Here is a 21627-nt window from a genome sequence, read left to right as displayed (position 1 = left end):
CATTTCTGGGGGGGGGGGGGGGGGGGGGGGGGGTGGTTGCTTTTCAAGCTCTAAGTGGTGATAGTTTAACTGGATTTAACCAGCTCATGAAGACTGTAGTTAAACTAACCAGATATCTAAGGGAAGCAGTTACAACTCATCTAATGGTCAATAGCCATAAAGTAATGGGAAGAATGATTAGTTAACTGATGCTTTGAGACCTAACAGCAGGTCTAAGACTTGCTGAATTAAATTACCTTAACAGGTTAGTTAAGAATGTACATAGTGCTGCTTTGCAAGCTTATTTATTAGGATTTATTTACCACCTTTTTGAAGGAATTCAGTCAAGGATGTGTACAGTAAGAATAAATCAAACATGAGCAATAAGCAATTACTGCAGTAACAATATTCAAACAACAATAAAAAGCATTTATTTATTTATTTATTTGTTGCATTTGTATCCCACATTTTCCCACCTATTTGCAGACTCAATGTGGCATACAATAATACATCCTAACATCATCAATCAAGAGTACATAAAACAATTGGTTACATAAAGAACAAGTGTAACACAATGGATATAATCAGTTCAATAAATCAGAAAACAGACCGATTCTCTAGTAAGTAGTGATGTGTTAGAGTTCCTGTTATTAATTATTATGGTAAGTCTTGGTAAAAAGTTGGGTATTTAGTGATTTTCGAAAGTTGGTAAGGTCATGAATATTTTTTACGTTAAGTGGTAGTGTATTCCACAGTTGCGTGACAAAATAAGAAAAGCAGGATGCATGAACTAGTTTGTACTTTAAACCTTTAAAACTAGGGAAGTGGAGTCCCAAGAATGTACGTGCTGATTTTTTAACGTTTCTGGGAGGTAAATCAATAAGGTCTGACATGTATGCCGGAGCATTTCCATGAATGATTTTATGGACCAATGTGCAAATTTTGAACACAGAATGTTCTTTAACTGGGAGCCAATGGAGCTTCTCTCTTAGGGGTTTTGCACTTTCATATTTTGACTTTCCAAAAATGAGTCTAGCTGCTGTATTCTGGGCTGTCTGAAGTTTCTTCATGATATGTAAGTATACTACTTACAATGTCAGCGCAATACGTAATAGAAAATTTTAATTGACAGTGAAGGGTATAAGCAAAGATGGAACATATAGAGAGGTAAGAGAGTAAGAAGAGTTAGAAAGTAAGGTGACTAATTTAAAGAAAGTTGCACATGAGGTCAAAGTGACGGTTAAATATTATCTCAGCTAGGGTAGGACTGGATAAACATGTCTTGCTGCAGTATGTGCAGCCCATGTCACTCCTTGTGTGTGTGAGTGAGACTAACAAGTTAGTTACTTCTTCCATTAAAGGCCTGGTTGAAGTTCACCTCTATGGATTGCCTATCAAATGAGGTGCAAGGTGAGCAGTCCCAGCACCCCTCAAGCAAGTCACTTTGGAGGTGATATTGTGGTGCTCAACATCAATGTCCTGGGGTAAATGGCAGGCATCACAGAAGTAGGTCAAGGTGACCAACCTCTGCTGGTTATTGAGAACTTGGGGTCTAAATGGTCAGTATATCTCTTAACCCCCAGTCACCAAGTACCATCCAGGACAACTGTAAGTTGGTGGGTGATCTTGCTCTCTCCAGATGCAGGATCAATTAACCAAGGCAGAGAGTAATAGTGTGAATTTTGCCGGTGAAATGTGGAGTAATCAGAAGAGCAGACATTTACGTCCCCCTGACAGCACACTGTATAAGGCAAGGTCAGGTTGTAGAAGAGCAGTATACATGCGGCCTTTGCTGGACTGATGATAGCCATACCTCAACCCATATCTTAGTGGAAATAAGAGCGATAAGAGCAGGCAGCTAGGCCGAAGAGAGAGGACCAGGCTATTTTGGAACAGGTGGCAAAAAAATAAAGCGGTTGATTTTACGGTCACCAATTCTTTGAACATTTTCTCTGATATCCACAACCAGTGTTCCCAGTGGAAAATAAATATTCTCAAGGGCTGATGATACTGCAAATCTTCAGAACTATCACCGAACTTGGTGGAAAATGTGGTGTTTTTAACAACAAACCTCTGTCTGCTTATTCTCTTCAATTTTCATGGAACTAGGAGGAGGCTTGAGTGGAACAAGTGCGGGGCCCTATGCAGACCAATTTGGTAGGGCCCCATCCTAGCCCCGCCCCGCCATAGCCCCTCCCCCACCCCATTGATAAGATTATTCCATTTTTAGAACATTTTTTTATTTATGAAATTTCAAATTAAGACAAATGAAGCTAAACTTGTACAAAAAACTTATTGAAATAATAAGCACAATGCTATCATGAACCCCCCTCCCCAGAAATTATTCAGTTCAAGTCCACTACAATTAGTAGTTCCAATTCTCATAACAAAGGAGAATAAAGGAAAAATATTAAGAAAAGATCCAGTACTTTCAAATTCCCCTATTACTCTGTAACCCATCAAACCAGAGAGGCAAGTAGCCACATCAGTTACTAAAATAGTTTGAACTGATTGTACCTACTTTATATCAGATTTTGCTACTTCATGATTTCCATTCTCAGATTTTAGCTTAGTAATCGTTTCTTCCTGTGATTGCAGTCTAGCTTCCAAATGATTAATTCGAGGTGTCATATCATTAATTACTGGAAGCAGTGTTTTAGCTAAATCTGCTATTGCCATCCAAATTTTTATCAGGAGAAATATCTGCAGATCTATGTGAAAATAACCCAGATATGTTAGAAACAGCTTCTTCCAAGCCAGAAGATCTTACTTGCTCAGCTTCTCCAGCAACTAATGTTGTTGGGCCAAATTCCTCTCAGGGAGGCAGACATTTCCAACCCTTGCACCGTCCGCAAGTGTCGTTAGATGAGAGAGACACTTCTCCTGATCTCCTGCCTGCATGGAATCCGATTTCGATTTGGCATAAGTGCACAACTGTTGGCGTCAGCAACGATGGCTCACCTCACGTCCTCACCAACTCCGACCAGGCTCCAGGTTTTCCCGCTCAGTGACTCCTGCCCTCACGTCCGGAAACAGGAAATACATCAGAAGGCGGGACATTGAGCGGGAAGCTGGAGCCTGGAGGTGAGCCATCGCGTTGCAGCTGTCTGTCGTCGCCGTTGGGGGCGGGGCCGTCGCTGCCTGGGCTGGCTCGCTGGCATCGCTCAGTTAGTCGCCGGGGTCCGGGGACTCGGGAGCTGAGAGCGGGCTCAGCGGGCCCAAGCCGGGGGTGGGCGCTGCGCCAGTGGTGGCAGCAGCGGAGTGGCCGAGCCGCGGGAATGAGGATCATCTCAGGCGACTAAGGCGAGCAGCGGCAGAGGTCAGAGCAGAGGCACGAGCGAGGCAGAGTTGAGGAGTGCTGCGCGGGGCCCCCTTAGGCGCGGGGCCCTATGCGGTCGCCTTGGTCGCCTCTGCCTAAGACCGGCCCTGCTGCCTTGCAGACACCTGTTGAGGCAGTTTATAATCCATACAAATGTAAAATAGTAAAAAATTATTGAAGTCCGCATCGAGTCTGCATTCATTTCAGATGATTCAAAATGGTTCAGCAAGGTTGGTAACAGGGGTGTCACATTGTTAACATATTACTTCATATTTGCAAAATTACATCAGTTGCCGATTAGATACTGGAGAAGGTTTGAAATTGTGCTAGTCATTCACTGAGCCAGATGCGCAGAGTTTATAGACCTGTAAAATCATTGCGTTCAGAGGATGCCATGTTGCTTATATTGCCAGTACTGAAAAAGGTACATTTCATTGAAGAAAACAAGGTCTTCACATTTTTGACAGTGGGTCCAGTGGAGTGGCTGCATCGAGACAGGAGGTGTTGATGCCCCTGTCATTGGTGAGGCCCCACCTGGAGCATTAAGTTCAGTTTTGGAGGCCGCATCTTACTAAGGATGTAAAACGAGGAAAGTGACAAAACTTTTTTTTGTTCAATCATTTTTATTAATTTTGATATAACAAAAAGAAAGGAAATTAAGTACCAGTGACTTAATAACAGTTTTAACAAGTTTGATTATGTACACTGACTTGTAGAAGAATTATAGACAGTGTTTACATCAACTCTAGGATCCCTGATTCTGTTTCATTACAGGTATTGTATATCTATAGGAATAAGCATATTATTAAATGTTAGAGGTGGAGATAAGAAATTATACATATATATATGCAATTAGTACCCATTTATGTTTGCGTAGATTATAATAATGATAAGGGGTTTGCACCATAAGACGTGTGAGAAGAGACTGGAAGACCTGAATATGTATAGCCTAGAGGAAAGAAGGGTCAGGGGAGATATGATACAGACATTTAAATACTTGAAAGGTATTAATATAGGAACAAATCTCTTCCAGAGAAGGGGAAATGGTTAAACTAGAGGACATGAACTGAGGTTGCGGAGTGGTAGACTTAGGCGTAATGGCAGGAAAATCTTTTTCATGGAGAGGATGGTTGATGCCTGGAATGACCTCCTGAGGGAGGTGGTAGAGACAAAAGCAGTGACGGAATTCGAAAAGGTATGGGATGAACACAGAGGAACTCTATTTAGAAAATAGATGGTATAAAACAAAAATAAAAGTTTATGACAAGCTGGAAAGAGCTTCAATGGCAACTTCAGTAACTGGAACCAAGGACAGTGCCGGGCAGACTTTTATAGTCTGGGTCCAGCAAATGACAAGACATATTCGGTTAGGCTGGAGGGGGTTTTGACAGCAACGCCAGTAGGTAGAACTTAAGGACAGAATCGAGCGGACTTCTATGTCCCAGAAACACCAAAGAAAGAGTCATGATAGTGTATAATATCACGTTCATTGTTGATTCAATCATGAATTGATGTGTGTGACTGTTGGGCAGACTGGATAGACCATTCAGGTCTTTATTTGCTGTCACTTACTATGTTACTATCCAGCTCATTTTCGAAAGTGATCGCCGGCCATCATCCGACACAAATCGGGAGATGGCCGGCGATCTCCTGAAACCGGCCAAATCGGTATAATCGAAAGTCGATTTTGGCCGGGTTCAACTGCTTTCGGTCGCGGAGCCGGCGAAACATCAAGGGGGGTGTGTTGGTAGGGTAGTGAAGGCAGGACAGGGGCGGGACGGGGGCGTGCTCACGAGATGGCCGGCTTCGCCCGGTAATAGAAAAAAAAAGCCAGGCTTGACGAGCATTTCGCCGGCTATACTTGGTCCCTTTTTTTTCACGACCAAACTTCAAAAAGGAGCCCCAACTGACCAAATGACAACCGAAGGGAATCAGGGATCACCTCCCCTTACTCCAGTGGTCACCAACCCCCTCCCACCCAAAACAAAAAACAAAAAAAAAACCTTTTTTCCCAGCCTCTATGCCAGCCTCAAATGTCATACCCAGCTCTCTGACAGCAGTATGCAAGTCCCTGGAGTAGGTTTTAGTGGGTGCAATGCACTGCAGGCAGGTGGACCCAGGCCCACCCCCCTACCTGTTACATTTGTGGTGGTAAATGGGAGCCCTCCAACCCACCCACCCCCAAAACCCACTGTACCCACATGTAGGTGCCCCCTTCACCCCTTAGGGCTATGGCAATGGTGTAGAGTTATGGGGAATGGGTTTTGGGGGGGATTTGGGGGCTTTGCACCTGGGAGCTATTTTTATTTTATTGTTTTTTATATTTAGAAGTGCCCCCTAGGGTGCCCAGTTGGTGTCCTGGCATGTGAGGGGAGCTAGTGCTCTACAAATGCTGGCTCCTCCCACAACCAAATGCCTTGGATTTGGCTGGGTTTGAGATGGCAGATTCTATAACTTAAGCTAATGAGCATTGATAACAGGCACTAATGAGCACTAATTGGCTCTGATTAGAATTTACGCGTACCACTCGTGAAGCGTATTCTATAATGAAGGGCGCCAATCTTCTAATCTGTGCAGGCAAAATTGGCAAGGCTGTTGGCAAGGAAATGGGCATTTTGTGGGTGTTCTGAAATTTACACCCATAGTTATAGAATATGGCCCAATGCACCTAAATCTATGCAAAGGGATTTACGCCAAGTGTTCGTTTGTGTAAATCGATGCGCAAAGATTTAGGTGCTGATATATACCAACTAAACGTATTCGATATACATACATAAGAGCATAAGAGTCAGATCAATGGTCCATCTAGCCCAGTATCCTGGCAGAAACCCCAAATCATGGCAACATTCCCTGTAGAACCCCAAAGAATAGCAAGATTCTGGAATGCTAAAGAGTGACAAGATTCCATGCAGAATCTCAAATTGTGGCAACATTCCATGTAGAACCCCAAAGAATAGCAAGATTCCGGAATCCTAAAGAGTGACAAGATTCCATGGAGAATCTCAGAGTAGCAACATTCCATGTGGAACCCCAAATAATAGCAAGGTTCTGGAATACTAAAGAGTGACAAGATTCCATGCAGAATCTCAAAGAGTAGCAACATTCTGTACTACAAATCCCAGGACATTATCTAAATTTTAAAACATAAAAAAATCACCAAAGTTAAATAAAAGAAGCTGTCATAGAGAATACTGCATTTGAAACATCATGAGAACATACACAGATCATCACAAGACGCAGGAGCAGCAACAGGCTTTGAATCAGGTTTTCTTTATTGTCAGCCTAGTGCTCTAACCACTAGACTACTCTCTAAGCCATTCCTTTACAAGAAATGAGCCCTGACAAGGGCAGAGTATGAACCCCCCAAGGAAAACAGGTTTTTTATTAATGGTTACAGTTTTACAGACATCATAGATATTTGTGATACTACCTGCATCTCGTTGCTCTCAAGGATTACGTTTTTCGTTACACTCCTGATGAAGTATTCTCTCCTAGTTACTATGATCACACATTCCATGTTGGGTCCAGGTGACTCATGTGATCTTAGAAGGAGAATAAACTTTTCTGAAGTTAATTGACTCCTGTTCGTTCCTTGGAACATTCCTCCATTCCGTTTGTTGATTGTTTGCTAATGTGAGAGTGCACAATCATTGGGATTGATTGCAAGGATAGTTTGTCCTACTATGGAACCTTTGTATTGATATCATCATTTATTCTTTATTGAAGAATTTGATGAGTCCCTCAGCAGAGTCAGGCCTGGTTTTGTCTTCAATAAAGCTTCATTTGGACTGACCACCAACTGTCCTCATTCCTTGGACCACCTCTGCTGTTGGCGTTGTTGTCGCTATGAATCCCCAGCACAACCTGGGTACTCTCCTTCGTAAATTTACTGTACTGTTATTAGTATTCAGCATATTTATTTTTATTTAATTTTTAATGTCATTGTTTTGGAAACATAAAAATATGATGTTAATAAAGCTTCTTGAATCAGAGACAAACAGAGCTATTAATTGTATATACAGTAAGATCACATGGGGGAGGGTAATTATACAAGTTGCTGCTTACTTACACAGCACGAATGCATATAAATGCCAGTATTACAGTCATTAATATGCGCATACACATAAATCAACAGATTCCCAGCAAAACTGTATTCTGTAAGCACCCGTATAGATGAGATGGTGCTGTGAGGGTGTCCATTCGCATAGAACAATCTCCTGAGATTCTGATGCTACGGTTGAATTTTCTTCTTAGTGATGTCAGTGTGATTTATATCATTAGCTGATATCAGAGGAAGGTTATGACCTTGATCAAAGTGCAGCTAAACAGCCGGTTTCTCACAGATCCAATGATTCTCATAGTCACAGTTCCAGTCGAGTAGTCTTTCACCAGACAGCACTGCACAGGTGGAATTATAACGAACCTCAGGAGATCTATGGTGAAAAAAAAGGCAGCCAATTATTTCATAATTACAACCTTAGTGCATAGCTCGTTAGATAAAATCTCAGAACCAGACAGCTGTGAAGCCCCATTTTATACAGGGGCTGAAAATGGGACATAGGATAGTCACTTTTGTCTGGTATTTTACAAAAGACTCGAGAGGAAGCCACAGAGAAAGTAGCCCTGTATTCTCTAGTGATGTCCTTGCTCTCTGCTACATCATCTGTTTCAAAACTTTGTAAAGAGGAAAAGGAATAATGACAACGAAAAACGATTGAACAAAGGAAGATGAGAGAAGGTGGAAACAAGGGAGATGGTAGAAGACTGGAGGGGAAGATGAGACAAGAAGATAAGAGAGCTGGAAAGCAGAAGGTGATGGGTCCAGTGGAGGTGGAAGGATGGGGGAGGTGAGAGATTGGGATAGAGCAGGGCCTGCTTGGTGCAGGTCAACCAGGCAAGAGGCTCTCCTGCATGGTTATTAACTGGTTTTGAATATTGACCCCTGAATTTGTTAGTAGAAGTAGTCCAGGCTCCCAGAGTGTGAATTCTGCATTACAGGAGATTTTGAACCTCCGAGGTATAGCGAGAACTCTTTAACAAATGTTATGTCAGAAGATTTTTGGAGCAGACCTGTCTCATTCTTGAGCAGATATGCTGAGTACGAATAGAAAAGCATCATCCAGTGAATTGAGAAGTCAGTAAAGGGGAATGTCTAAAGAGGATTTATTTTATCTTTTTGTATTGACTTGGAGAAGTAACCTATTGGTTACATCAGTAGAACAAGAACAAGAAAAGCCTGGTTCAAATCTTACTGTGTGCCTTGTGATTTGCCTCAAGTACAAACTTAGGCCCCTTTTTACAAAGCCACATTAGCGGCTGCCGTATGGCAATGCCGACACAGAGCATTCAAAGTGAACGGGCTGTGTCGCCATTATTGCACTGGTGGATGCTAACATGGGTTTGTAAAAGGGGGCATATATTGTAAGCTTTGGATGACAGAGGTATAGTTCCTGCACCTAAAAGTAACTTGCCTTGAGCCATGACTGAAAAAATCTCTGAGCTAAATCCAAAAATCCTCTTGATTTAGTTGAGACCTTTTAATTGCGCCTGCATGTGTGGGAAAATGTGGGATATAAGTAACAAATAAATAAATAAATAAATAAATAATTGGCAACAGAAGACAGTATCTGGATAGCAGCTTACTGTTTCACTGGGAGACCTAGAAAACTTAGACATTTTTTGTTTCTGTATGGATAGTACCACAAAAAAAGTATATATAGTACCAGGCTATCACTATTTCACAAGCCCAAATCTGTGCGGTTTGTGCAGGAGGTAACTGAAAGATCTCCGCGTAGTGTAGACCCAAGGGTACTGGGATGCCCTAGGTCAGCTTCCTAAACTGAAGGTCAGGACCCCAAATGGGGCCACAAAACCCATGTTTGGGGTCACAGCCTGGGTGGGCTCTCCATAGGTGTATCATTATTTTATAACTCTGGGGAGGTCACACAATTTTATTTGGCTGCAATCATGGGGTTACTGCCAAGAAATGATTGATAAGCACTAGATAATCCTTCAGCCATACTGCACCCTCCCAATTGTTTTAGCATTTCCCTTCCACCTCTACCTTCCCATAGGTAGCCAGCATCTCCCTTCCCCCCCCCCCCCCCCCCCATCTGTGTCTTGCACCTCCACTTTCCCCCTAACAATAACCCCTTGGCCAGCTTCTATATATACTTGGAGGGGCATTTTCAAAAGAAATGTCTAAGTTGGAATTTGGACGTCTTTGTAAAACATCCGAATTTGGAGGCAGGGAAAAGGTCCATCTTTGTGTTCGAAAATACCATGGATGTCCTTGGATTTGGACGTCTTTGATTTTCAGCAGTTTTAGAAAACTAAATCACCCATATTCAAGCCATTTGCACGTGGGAGGAGCCAGCATTTTAGTAGACTGACCACTGGAAGGATTAAGGTATGATCCCTCATCAATCTCCCAGAGGATACTGTCCCTCTCCCTCAACCCTGAAAGTGACACCAGAAGGGAAACTAGACTAGCTGACAATATCAGGTATTGTGGGCATTCTGGACACAACAGGTTTGAAGGGTAGGCTAGTGGTCAGTGCAGTGGACTCTGCTAAAGAATAGGACTCAAGTTCAAATCCCACTTTAACTCTCTCTTTTTTTAAAACCTTTAAATTCTGAGGCCTCCAGAACCAGAGATATACTTACTGGTACCTAAATATTAGATGGTAATGCATATTCAGGTACAGTAGTTAGTTTCCTGTCTCTGGAGGACTCATCGTTAAAATAATAGAGTTACAGTGGAAATGAACCTGGGTCCCTGGATGATGACTAGGTTGTCCCTCTGCTCTGCATGGACATCTGTGTGGTCATTGTTGTACAAATGCTGCCAGACAGGCATCCTTGTCCCTTGTTTTTTGGCCCTCATAATTTGGACATTTTATTTTGGAAAATGGCTGTTTATCTAGGAGGTTCTCACATATTTTTGAACAGGAAACCCTAACATTTTTTCAGTTTGAAAATGGCTGTGATCGGATGTTTTTTTTTTTTTAGATGTTAGGAGCGGGACGTCCCACTTCCTACTTGGATATTTTTTCAAAAATGCCCCTCCACATCTTCACCCCTAAGAGAGAAGCTCCATTGGCTCCCAGTTAAGGAACGCTCTGTGTTCAAAGTTTGCACTCTGGTTCATAAAATCATTCATGGAAATGCTCCAGCTTACATCAGACCTCATTGATTTACCTCCCAGGAACGCCAAAAGATCAGCACGCACATTCTTGGGACTTCACTACCCCAGCTGCAAAGGTCTAAAGTATAAACTAGAACACGCGTCCTGTTTTTCTTACATTGGCATGCAACTGTGGAATGCATTACCACTGGATCTGAAAAATATTCATGACCTCATCAACTTTCGAAAATCTTTAAAGACTTTCCTTTATAACAAGACTTACCATAATAATCAATAATAGGAATTCCAACACATCACCAATTACTTGATAATCTGTCTGCCTTCTGATTTATTGACTTGATTATATCCATTATGTTACACTTGTTCTTTATGTAACCAATTGTTTATCTACTCTTGATTGACGCATGTTATGATGTAATATTGTAAGCCACATTGAGTCTGCAAATAGGTGGAAAAATGTGGGATACAAATGCAACAAATAAATAAATAAATCATGAAAAATAGGAGAAGTTTACCACATACTTGGGGAAGAACACGTAAAAAATTATGGGGTCCTATTACTAAGGTGAACCAAAAAATGGCCTGCGTTGGTATAGGCGCATGTTTTGGATGCACGCAGATTTATTTTTCAGTGCACCTGTAAAAAATGCCTTTTTAAAACTTTTGGCAGAAAATGGACGTGCGGCGAAATGAAAATTGGCGTGAATCCATTTTGGGTCCGAGATCTTACCGCCACCCATTCACTTAGCAGTAAGATCTTACGTGTTAACCGGGTGTTAATGGTCATCGTGTGTAGAAAGATTCTGACTGCCAGGTTAGCGCCGTATGCGGGAAAATAAAAATTATTTTCTGGTGTGTGTAGTGGACGCACATATAAAATGAAATTACCACCCTGGCCACGCAGTAGCCAGGTGGTAATTCCAAATTGATGCACGTTGGGCGTGTGTAGGTACCTACGCATCTTAATAAAAGGGGCCCTGGGTTGGTCAGGCTCTAAGGTGATGACTAGGACCACTTATCATCTACACAGCTCCTGAGTCTGAAGAAACAACAAACCACTAACAGGTAAGGATCTCCTGGGAATCATCACACATCCATCCAGGATCAAGAATTAAGCGCTTGAAGTGGTTAAACAAAATGGCGAATTCTTGAGTGATCTTGAACTGTAAATGACCCAACTTAATCTTATTAGCCTACACTCCAAATCTGTCCTGACACTGATACCGACCTCATCATTGGTTATACCTACCCCACTTCCCCATTCTCCCTTTACTCATTCCAACTTTTTCTTCTCCATCTCTCCTTTACCATATCCCTCCTTACCCAATTTCCCCCAACCTATCCTATCCTATCCTGTTTACCTTCCCTTATCCTAATCATACATTATTAAGCTTCACCATTACTATGTTTTATTACAGTTTGAAATTTTTCTCACCTTATAAGACTTTGTATTTCAAATTACTATGTAAGCCACATTGAAGCTGCAATGTGTGGGAAAGCGCAGGATACAAATGTAAGAAATAAATAAATAAATAAATAAATGTCTGGTGCTTCAAGCTTTTCCTCCAAAATGATAACAGCGTTTATCATTGCAATTTTTGGTGAACTTACCTTGACTTTGTACCATCGTACCACGTCCATGTGTTACCAACGTAGTTTAAACCAATCCAGTATTGATCTTTGGTTGAGCTACACATCAAGCCCTTGAAATAAGAAAACAATTCAATGAATCTTTGAGCCTGGCATTTAAAAAAAAAAAGCCAAGCTCCTGAATGTGTGCTCCTATACTTGCACACTATTTTCAGCTAAGTTTTGGTTCATCTTAGTTTATGGACCCAATAATATTTAAAGCTTTTTATATCCGAATACTGCTGCTGCTGAAAATCTGGGGAGACTGCACTGGCACAATCCACCAAATTCTATGTAAGTTGCTCAAAGTTGGATGTGCAAATTTGGATGCAGATCACAGACCCACACGTAAGCTAATTACCTAATTAGGTGCTATCAATAATTGCCATTAACAAGCACTTAATTAGAAGTAATTAGGAGATACACAAGGATCTGCTCTACACCCTGTTCTGTAACATGTGTTCCTAAATTTCACAGTGAGCAACTCCAAAGGGTTACATCATTGATCCATAAATATTGGACTGTTTACAGATTCATCCGTTATTGCAGGAGAGACCATTAATTGCCTATCGTAGGGGTAAAACTATTGGGGAAATGCTGTCTTATAAACGTATAGAATATCTACATAATCAGGAGGATTTGATTGGCCATGGCCAATGTGGGCAAATCAGCGAGACTTGTGAAGTATAGCCTTAACAGCTCCCATTGTAAATCATTGGCTGATCAAGCAACATGATTGGCTAGATATTAAGTGGCAAGTCATTGATCAGATCCAATTGGGGAGAGAAGGGGGCAATATTGACAGCCTCCTTAGCTACAAAGAGCAATGGTGGATCTATGCACTAGGAACCATGACCCCTGGAGGTTTAAATCTGGAAATTGATTGGGTAGCAGCAATGTAAGGAAACGTAATGACATTAGAGGATGGGGTTTGATGTTACTGACTTTTCTCTAATGGCCTGCGTTGGTGTAGGCGTGTGTTTTGGACGTGTCTACACCAACACAAGAGCAATGGTGGATCTATACACTAGGAACCATGACCCCTGGAGGTTTAAATCTGGAAATTGATTGGGTAGCAGCAATGTAAGGAAACGTAATGACATTAGAGAGTGGGGTTTGATGTTACTGACGTTCTGAGCCGTGTACTTCTATTTAAATGAGACACTGTGCATGGGTGGAATAAGCACAAAAGATGGCAGACACCAATGCAATGTGGAGTAAAACTGTTCTGTGTTTAAGGTATGTGATATATCTTTTGTTACTGTCTTCTGACCACTGAGAGTTATAATGTAGATCGATTGAATGTTTTATTCTTTAGCTTAATTTTCGGACCATACCCTGAGGCAGCGAATTGCGAAACATGCCACATGTAGGTGGAGGCGTCCATGTATTGCACTTTATATAAACTTGACTGGAAGATATGCAAGTGATAAAAATTGAAGCTGTAAAGCGTGTTTTAAGAATCCTTATGAAAGAGGAAAAATATTTTCTATGAATAAAATTTCAAGTGATGTTATAAATAGACTGAAATAAGTAAAGCTGGGTGGTTGATGGTTTATTTATAACAAATAAGGCATAAAAAGGTGCCCTAAATGACCACATGACCACTGGAAGGAATCAGGGATGACCTCCCCTTACTCTCCCAGTGGTCACTAACCCACTCCCACCTCCCCCCCCTCCAAAAAATGTGATTAAAAACATTACTTGTCGGCATCTATGCCAGCCTCAGATGTTATACTCTGGTCCATCAGAGTAGCATACAGGTCCCTGGAGTAGTTAGTGGTGGGTGCGGTGCACTACAGACAGGTAGTTAAGTAGTAGTAGTAGTAGTAGTAGTAGTAGACCCAGACCCATACCTCCCCCTATCTGTTACACTTGTGGAGGAAACTGTGAGCCCTCCAAAACTCACCAGAAACCCGCTGTATCCACATGTAGGTGCCCCCTTCACCCGTAAGAGATATGGTAGTGGTGTACAGTTGGGAGTATTGGGTGGCTCAAAAGACAAGATAAGGGAGCAATGGTGAGATGTATACCTGGGGAGACTTTATGAAGTCTACTTCAGTGCCCCCCTAGGGTGCCCTATTGCTTTCCTGGGATGTCTGGGGGACCAATCTACTAAAAAATACTGGCTCCTCCTATAGCCAAATGGATCGATTTTGTGCGTTTTGTACTTGGAAGCTTTTTTTTTTTTTTTCGAAAATGGACTAAAAAACAAAATGTCCAAAGTACAAAACGTTGTTAGAAACAGTATTTTCAAAAACAAAAGATAAGACCTTTTTTTCTGTATGAAAATGACCTTCTTCCCTATTCAGATTATGGACATTTTTTTGCAAAACGTCCATAGTCGGACTTAGACGTCATCTTGAAAATGCCCCTCCATGACTCACTCTGTACTCTTATGTTTGCTTTTGAGCACTCCAGATACGACTATTGCAGTATCTATGCCTATGCTGGTATTTCCAAACCAAATTTAAAATGACTTCAAACCTCGCGGAATACAGCAGCGCGACTTATCTGCAAGGCAGATCGTTTTGACCATGTTTCACCTCTTCTATGCCACTTACATTGGTTCCTCATTGAGTAATGTTAAATTCAAGATTCCTACTGTGGCATTTTAAAGTATTATTCTCCAGTACGCCAGCCTATTTGTCATCTTTGATAACGTCATACACTCCCGTAGGCACCCTGCAATCTCTTAGAGATAACAGGTTGGTCATTCCCAGTCCCACTAGGGCCAGGTGGGAGTTTACAAGGATGCGTCTTTCTTTTTTCTTGCAACTACATTGTGGAACTCCCTTCCACAAAATCTCCAGCAGGACACTCCTTATCTTTCCTTTTGCAAAGCACTGATGACTTACATTTTTGAACTTGCTTTTGGGACTTGATGGTAGTTACACATGGATCTGCTCTACTCCCTGTTCCTAAATTTCATAGCGAGCAACTCCAAAGGGGATTTATGTTTTGTGTGCTTGGCCTTTCCTATTTGGTCAATGGTGTTCCTTTTCTATTTCTTGCGTTCTAGTAAATGTAAACTGCCTCGATTTGCTTGTGAGGTAGGCGATATATGAAATTAATAAATGATAAGATAAATGATAAATCTTGCTTAACAGCAAAAGGATCCTGACAACCTCTGAATGGGATGGGGAGAAGGAATCATGTTAATGTGAATTGTCAGTTACAAAAGGTTGATGAAAGGAAGAGCTATTTCCCCAAGGTCTCACCAAGTGATATCAGAGCAGGGATTGGAACTCCTGAGTTCTGATTCTCACACATAACTGTATATCTCCTTCTGCATAGAACATATCACATGTAGTGTCTATAGTGAGAAACATTAAATAGATTCACTTTTACCAGATCTGTTGAGTTCTTGACCACAGCCAGGTGAGAGTCTCTGGAAACACAGTCCAGCATGCTGGAGCTCCAGTCTTTTTTCTCCTCTGACACAAAGTAACACTTTCCTTTCCAGGGTCTCCATTCCTCTGGACAGAACTCGTACTCCTGACCTGTGTGTACAACAGAGCATGAACTGACTCAAGTTACACTAATGAGATTGAGATCACCAGAGTGAGGGGCTAATGTTCCTACAGGTAGAATCTCTTGAGTCCAGATGGGAATCTCAAGCTGATGAAGTGGTAAATTCTTAACCACACAATTGAGTTGGCGCCTTGGAATTCTTACCCCCAAAGAGCCGATAGGGGTTGATATTCAAAGGTTCTTATGTGGGTTAGGAGCAACTCCAGCCCCACTACCTTATCTGGATATTCAGTGGCAGCCACTTACCAGATACTGCTGTTCAATATCTAGACTTATTTATTTAGGGGCAGTTTTACAAAGGCCTGCTGAAAAATGGCCTATGCTAGTGTAGACGCGTGTTTTGGGCACACGCAGAATCATTTTTCAGCACACCTGTAAGGAAACACCTTTTTTTTTTAAAAAATGGATATGTGGCAAAATGAAAATTGCTGCGCGTCCATTTGGGGTTTGACAACTTACTGCCACCCATTGACCTATTGGTAAAGTCTCATGCGGTAACGAGGCAGTAATGGCCTACGAATGTCAAATGTCACTTGGCGTGCGCCTAATACACGACTCCAAAAATAAAAATTATATTTTGGACACACGTATGGAATGCATGCTAAAAATGAAATTACCGCAACAGCCACACAGTAGCCGGGTGGTAACTCCATTTTGGCGCATGTTGGGTGCGTGTAGATGCTTACACAGCTTAGTAAAAGGGCCCTTTGTTTAAAAGATATTCTGACTGCTCTGGGTTATATATTTGGAGGAAGATATATTTGGATTTTGCTCACATTTTTCAGTGGCAGCTAAAGATGAGTTATATTCAGGTACACTGGGTATTTTTTCTGTCCCTGTAGGGCTCATGATCAAAGTTGGTACCTGAGGTAATCACAAAGAGCAACAGTGAGATTTGAACCAGGCATCCCAGGATGGGAAGACTGGTGCTCTAACCACTAGGCTACTCCTCCACCGCATTTGAAATAATGACCTGGGAATAACTTGGATGATGAAACAAAAAAGAAAAAAAAATAACTGAGACCAACTCTGGGAACATTTGGCTTTGTTGGTGGATGGAAGGTTCCAGACATGGAATTAAGGAAGATAAAATTCTTTTTGCCCACATAAATAGCTCTGGAAATTGTCCCGATTAGATAAAAATACATTTACCTCTGTTGATCTCCCCTGTCTGTAGCTTCTCCAGCTTGTCTGGTAAATTCAGTCCTGTTTGGTTTGATGGTTTATTCAGACACTTGTGATCTGTTGAAGAGAAAGGAAAACAAAAACTTACTATTATATCACATAAAATAAAGCCTGACATTCAAAGAAACAGAGGAGACAGATACAAATCAAATAGACATCTAACTTCACGCTAAAAATATCTTTAACATGCTAATTTTTTTGTCTGCAAGATAACATTGTGTGTATTTAACATGTGAATCACTAACACAATGATTTGTAGAAGGATGATTTGTGGAGCGGCCATAAGAACTCTACAAACTGACGAACTCATTATCATCAAACCCGCAGACAAAGGAGGCGCGGTGGTAATTATGGACACACAAAAATACATTGAAGAGGGGCACAGACAGCTCTCAGACAATAAATACTACAGGAAACTAACTGAGGACCCCACACAGGATTATACAAAACAGCTAAAAGACCTTATCAAAACATTTCCTACACAAGCGCAGCCTCATCTGAAGAAACTCATACCAAACCAGCCTTCTGTGGGCGCATTCTACATGCTACCCAAAATCCACAAACCTGGAAACCCTGGCAGACCAATCATATCAGGTATTGGCACACTCACGGAAGAAATATCTGGATTCATAGAGGGAATTCTGAAACCTCTCGTACACAAAACTAACAGCTTCATACAAGACACCACAGACTTTCTGAATAAATTGAAAAATATCAAGCAATTACCACCAAACACCCTTCTGGTCACGATGGATGTAGAATCACTATACAGCAACATTCCACATGCGGATGGCATAGCTGCATGTGGGAGACTCCTAAAAACATCCACACTGGACCATCAATACTCACCAGAAACTATTACAAAATTAATCAAATTTATTTTAACTCACAACTACTTCCGCTTTAACAATGATATCTATCTATAAATAATGGGCACTGCGATGGGCACCAGGACAGCACCCCAATATGCCAACCTTTTTATGGCTGAGCTGGAAGAGACATTTCTGAACACATACCAGACCAAACCTCTGAAATACTACCGATACATCGATGACATTTTTATGATTTGGACGGGGAAGAAACTCTGAAACAATTTTACTATTCCTTCAATACATACCATCCTACAACAACTGCAAAAGTCTAAAATACAAGTCAACGCATGCGTCAACCTTTTCCTACCTGAGCACAAAATTCTGGAACGTGCTGTCGCGCAACCTAAAAACGCTCTATGAACTAACTAACTTCCGCAAACTACTGAAGACCCATCTCTTCAACAAGGCATACCCCAAAGACCAACAAATATGAACTCCCAACACAAATATCCAGAACTGCCTTACAATACTAGCTTGCTAATCTACTAGTTTGTCTCATCATTATCATGTTCGCGTGTTAAACTACTATTATGTTTTATCATTATCATGTTACCCAAGATACTTTTATAATACTAATTGTATATCTTCTTATATGCTTCCACTATTCACGATGTATTGTAAGCCACATTGAGCCTGCAAAGAGGTGGGAAAATGTGGGATACAAATGCAATAAATAAATAAATAAAATTGACTACTCCCCAGAAAAAGTCAATTTTTTGGACACCACAGTCTCAATCAGTGATGGCTGTATACAAACATCTATATACAAGAAACCCACAGACAGATGCATCTACCTCCACAACTCCAGCTTCCACCCTTCACATACAAAGAGATCCATTATTTACAGCCAAACCACAAGATACCACCGTATCTGCTCTGACCCAGGGGATAGAGACAGACACCTTGAAACCCTGACTGCATCCTTCAAACAGAAAGGCTACAATCCCAAAATAATCTCCAAGAATATTGCCTCCTCCCTCAAAACACCCAGGGAAAATCTACTGCAGTACAAGGAAAAAAAAGCCACAGACAGAATCCCCCTTGTAGTGACATACAACCCAGAGCTGGAGAAACTGAGGAAAATCATAAGAGACCTAAAGCCTCTACCCCAGGAAGATGAATTACTGAAAGAGATAATCCCATCCCCACCATTGCTGGCCTTCCGACAGCCACCCAACTTAAATCATAAGATAATCAGAAGTAAACTCCCAACACAACTACTACTACTACTACTATTTAGCATTTCTATAGCGCTACAAGGCATACGCAGCGCTGCACAAACATAGAAGAAAGACAGTCCCTGCTCAAAAAGCTTACAATCTAATAGACAAAAAATAAATAAAGTAAGCAAATCAAATCAATTAATGTGAACGGGAAGGAAGAGAGGAGGGTAGGTGGAGGCGAGTGGTTACAAGTGGTTACGAGTCAAAAGCAATGTTAAAGAGGTGGGCTTTCAGTGTAGATTTAAAGGTGGCCAAGGATGGGGCAAGACGTAGGGGCTCAGGAAGTTTATTCCAGGCGTAGGGTGCAGACTGAAAGGAAAAGAAGGGCACATTTCCTTGTAATATATCCAGCTGCAAGCTATGCCAAAACATTTCACAGGACTCCACAGTCATTCACAAAGGAAAAATATTCAACATAAAGGAATCTTTCACATGCTCATCTTCCAATGTGGTATATATCATTCAGTATAAAAAATATAATGAAGGATGCTATATTGGAGAAACAGGTCAGATGCTTAAGACAAGATTTAATCTGCACAGACATCACATGAAGATAGCCGGTGCCAGTCAGGTTCCCACCCCGATGGGCCAGCACTTTACATGACCAGGACACTGCACCAGTGATTTCATAGTAAGAATCCGGAAAGGTAACTTTAAAACAATACAGGAATGTAAGACCTTTGAAGTCAGAATGGTTGAATATTTTGACACCCAACAAACAGGACTTAACAAGGATCTGGGTTTTCTAGCCCATTATAAACCATAAAGTTGTATTTCTCTGTTTATCACCCTCCACCACCTACCCACACCCATCCTGTTAGACTAATAATGAAATGCTTTGATGTCCCCATGCATACCTCCTACCCACCCCCACCCTCCCACCCTGATAGACTGTCAAAGAAATGCTTGGATGTTTCATTTATATATACTATCAGCTACCACATTTACTTATTTCCGATCTGATGAAGAAGGGCAACCTTCGAAAGCTAATCAAGAAATGTATTAAGTTATGTCCAATAAAAAAGGTATCATCTTATTTTCCATGTTTTATTTTGTTTGATTTCTATTGATAACCTAGAAGGATATAAAAAGTGGTCAGAGCTGTTAGTTTGTATTGTAAAATATTAGCCTGAATGCTAGTGAACAAAATAACAATTGAGCATTAACAGAGCTATTGACCATCAAATTCTACATAAAGGAAGTGACTGTCTGCACTTCCTGTCAGTACTGTGTGGAGAAAGAGGTGAACAACTGAACTCGAGACATAAAGGACCAGATAGAGGGGAAAGAGGTAACTATTAAAGAGTTTGATCTGCTCTATCTCGAGCTGACACTTGTCTCTACTCTTTCTCTTTCTCTTTCTATTTATTTTCAGGAATATGGAAGAGTTCATGGATGTAGGTTGTGGCCGTGGTGTGAAGCAGACCCGCACAAGCAAGACAGTTATGAAAGCTAAGTAACTTTACCAATTAAATTTATGTCGATAGACAAGCTATAGAAAAGAGGTTTTTTGGCCAATGATGATGAAGTCCAGTCCCCGAAACCACGTTTAGGCTGGGGGCTTCTCGAGGCCTTTTTCCTCAGGAAGCAGGCGCTGCTGTTGTTTGTTATCTCTTTAATATCTATATTTAGAGTTCATGGATGTGCCAGTAACATGACTGCTGAGACTAGACTCCACCAAAAGTACAACATAGGACAAAGAGAAAGAGAAATACATTATGTTATGGCTTAGATGTGATAATAATGCAGGAGAATGATGTATTATATTTACAGAGAACCCCTTCCAGAATAATGTTATGGGTTAGATGTGGTTAGAACATGGGAGAATGGAGATACAGAGACCTTCTCCCAGGAATATGTTATGGGCTAGATGTGATGGTAAGATAAGAATTGTGTATTATACTTACAAGAATTGTGTATTATACTTACATAAAGACCCCAGGGTTACAGCCATAATAAGAAAAAGAAGACACAGGGTCAGTAGAAAAAGTGAGATGTAGAACCAGTGATGAGATTCACATCGCTGGAGCAAAGCTAGGAGAAAGAATGGAGAATTATTCGTAAGTAATCAGATTTAAAGAGATATTTTGCATAGATGACTAGGTAGGAAAAGAAACGACCAATTCTAAACATTCACAAAGTGGAGCCTTTTGTAAAACACCACTAAGACCACAGAAAAAAGAGGTCTGTTATGTTTCCGACCAGGCAGAAGGAATCATTTTACAAAATAAGTAAATAAATAAATAAATAAATAAATAAATAATCTGACATCACTCAGAACTTTGAATGTGTACGACCTGAAACTTAAAGTATTGATTTTATAACCTAGGCTACATCCCCAGACATTATTATCCCTTCTATCTCACTGTATTGCACGCTTCAGGGAATAAAAACCATTCCCAGGTTTTTCTATCTAGAATAAAGTCTATCCCTGGTCATTTCTATCCTTCTATCTCACAGTATCACTCTGCAAGAAAAAATAACCACCATTTTCACACATTTCTATCCATTCGTTCTCATTATATAAAACACTGCAGGGAGTAAAGACCATCCCCAATCACTTCTATCCCTCCTTTCTCACTTTATGACAGACTGAGGGAATGAAGTCCATCCCCAGGCATTTCTATGCCTTCTATCCCATTGTGTTACCCTCTGCAGGAAATAAAGATTATCCACTGGTATTTTTGTCTTATCTATCTGATGTTGTTATACAGCAGCAAAGATTGTCACCTGAGTTAG

General features: G+C 41.1%; 1 long non-coding RNA gene across 1 annotated transcript; it reads right to left on the bottom strand.

The window, feature by feature from the left end:
* Positions 1-15518: 15518 nt before the first annotated feature.
* Positions 15519-20884, bottom strand: LOC115462747. The gene is made up of 3 exons (XR_003940949.1): positions 20818-20884; positions 16761-16850; positions 15519-15577 (listed from the first exon to the last, which is right to left on the bottom strand). It is a non-coding gene; the product is annotated as an uncharacterized LOC115462747 (long non-coding RNA).
* Between the last annotated feature and the right edge of the window lie 743 nt (positions 20885-21627).

The sequence above is a fragment of the Microcaecilia unicolor genome, chromosome 2, assembly GCF_901765095.1.
Source record: "Microcaecilia unicolor chromosome 2, aMicUni1.1, whole genome shotgun sequence".
Classification (NCBI taxonomy): domain Eukaryota; kingdom Metazoa; phylum Chordata; class Amphibia; order Gymnophiona; family Siphonopidae; genus Microcaecilia; species Microcaecilia unicolor.
Note: the sequence above shows the minus strand (reverse complement) of the source record. Positions and strands in the feature narration are given on the sequence as shown.